The sequence below is a fragment of the Callospermophilus lateralis genome, unplaced genomic scaffold, assembly GCF_048772815.1.
Source record: "Callospermophilus lateralis isolate mCalLat2 unplaced genomic scaffold, mCalLat2.hap1 Scaffold_181, whole genome shotgun sequence".
Lineage (NCBI taxonomy): Eukaryota > Metazoa > Chordata > Mammalia > Rodentia > Sciuridae > Callospermophilus > Callospermophilus lateralis.
Genome location: NW_027512846.1, coordinates 2121871 through 2124731, shown reverse-complemented (window position 1 = coordinate 2124731; position 2861 = coordinate 2121871).

Below are 2861 nucleotides of genomic sequence, written 5' to 3'. Positions count from 1 at the left end.
AGACAGACCACGATATATGCTGATGTAGAAGGGGAAAAGGTACACTCATACACTGCTGGTGAGACTGCAAATTGGTGCAACCCAATCTGGAAAGCAGTATGGATATTCCTTAGAAAACTTGGAATAGAACCACCATTTGACCCAGCTATCCCTCTCTTAGGTCTATACCTAAATGACTTAAAATCAGCATATTACAGGGACACAGTCACATCAATGTTTATAGCAGCTCAATTCACAATTGCTAAACTGTGGAAACAGCCTGGATGCCCGTCAATAGATGAATGGATAGAGAAACTGTGGTATATATACCTAATGGAATATTACTCAGCATTAAAAGAGAATAAAATTACGACATGTAATGAATGGAGTTAGAGAATATCATGCTAAATCAAGTAAGCCAATCCCAAAAATCCAAAGGCTGAATGTTCTCTCTGATAAGGAAAAATGGAGGAACTTTGATGGGGCAAAGGGGAGGCAGAGGTGAGGAGGGGGCATGGGGGTAGGAAAGATGGTGGAATGAGATGGACATCATTACCCTAGGTACATGTATGAATGCACATATGGTGTGAACGCTACATCAGGTACAACCATAGAAATGTAAATTTGTGCTGCAGTTGTGTACAATGAATTAAAATGCATGGTGCTGTCATATATATCTAATGAAAAATACAAAACAAAAAGAGAAACCCTAAGGCTAGCATGGTCTGCTCCAAAGCTCAATAGACCTGGTAGTTATGATTCTAGTACCACTGCTAACCTTTTTCCATGACCCAATGCATGTCATCCCTTCTTCTTGTGCTACAACAGAAATTGACATAAAACTTGGTGGTAGACTGTGACCCAAACATCACTTCATTCTCAGTAGAAACACAACTGACCAAGAGAAATCTGAAAAAAAATATTCAACATTACTAATCACTAGAGAAATGCAATTAAAATCATAATGGGATACCCTCTCGCACCTATTAGAATGGTTATTATCAAAAAGACAAAAGAACCAGTGGCACAGGCCTTAATCTCAGGAACTCAGGAGGCTGTGGCAGGAGGATTATAAATTCAAGGTAAACCTCAGCAACTCAGTGAGACCTGATCTCAAAATAAAAAGTAAAAAGGTCTCCAGATGGCTATCAGGGTTAAAGTCCCCCTGGGTTCAACCCCCATCATAAATAAAAGAAAAAGAAAGACAAAAGACTTTAAGTACTGGTCAGGATGTGGAGAAACTAGAATTCTTGTACTATGTTTGGGGGAATGTAAATTAGTACAGTCATTATGGAAATTAGTATGGGAAGTTTCTTTAAAACTTAAAAATAGAGCTCAGTTGGGAGAGTGCTTGCCTTGCATGGACAAGGCCCTGGGTTCAATCCCCAGCACCAAAAAAAACAAAAACAAAAAACAAAAAACTACCCTATGGTCCAGCCAATAGGTGCATGAATGGATACAGAAAATGTGGTTTAGAAATATACGGGGATACTCTTTAGGCTTTAAAAAAAATATAAGGAAATTCTGTCATTTATGACAAATGAATGAGGCCAAAGGACGTTTTATTGGGGGAAATAGCCACGCAGAGGGCAACAATCACATGATCTCACCTACATGTGGAATCTATAAAAGTTGAACTCATAGAAACAGAGAGCAGAATGGTGACTGCCAGGGGCCCAGGAGTGGCTGGGCTGTGGAGGGGGAAGATGCTGGTCCCAGGAGAACAAATTACACTTAGATGAGAGGGATGAGTTTAAGGGATCTATTGTGCAATATAATGACTACAGTTAATAATAACATACAACAGAATGAGTACAGTTGATAATGTTATCTACACTAAAAATGACTCAAAGAGTAGATTTTAAGGGTCCTCACCACAAATAAGAATATGAAGTAATGTATATGTTAAAAAGCTTGACTCAGATGTTCTTCAATGTAACATTTTTCAAATTATGTTATATGCCATAAATATGTACAAATTATTATTAGTATTGTTATTGTCATCATCATCAGGGATTGAACCTAGGATTGTTTAACCATTGAGTCACATCCCCAGCTCATTTTATTTTTGAGAGAGAATTACATCATAAACCCCACCATGGAAGTGAGTAAACTGGGAAGATATTTAATTGGTAGATTTCTACCTCCTTCCCCAAACTGGAGCTCTGTTACAACAAAAAGGAAGAAGTGGAGCTAGGATGAGCAATGAGCACTGTTGACTCCAATTAGCACTGGGCCTGAAAGGGGGATGACCATCACCAAACTTCTCCCCATGCCATCTTCACATAATTTATGGCCTCTGTATTAGCCTGCTTTCTGTTGCTCTAACAAAATACCCTAGAACAGATAATTTATAAGGAGGTAAGTTTTATTTAACTCAGTATCCAAGATTTGGCAGCTCCTGCAAGTGATCTCTGGTGAGGGTGTTCACCAGATTGTGTGTCAGAAAACAGGGAGGGACCAATCTGGCTCTTTTGATAACAACTCCCTCTTACAGGAACAAATGGGGGCCCATGAGAAGCCATTACTCCCTTGAGAGGGCATCTTGCAGAGTGACTGAGTTACCTCCCACTAGGCCCACCTCTTTCAGGTTCTACCACCTCATCACTGAGGACCAACCCTCCAGCCTTTGAACCTTTGGGATAAACCACATCATATCATCACAAGCTCCAACAAAGCTACCATCATAAGAGCAGGATGTCCCAGTCTACAACATGTGCGTATGTGGGGGTTGGGGAAGGTTGATCTCACAAGTCACTGGAAGCAGCCAGAGCCCCCATTCCAGAACCTCTGTGATGTCACTTCTGTTGTCATGGTAGTCTGGGTGCCAACCCAGAAGAGTTCGTTGGTGGCTTCAGTCTGTGAGACTTGGTGGTCTAGCC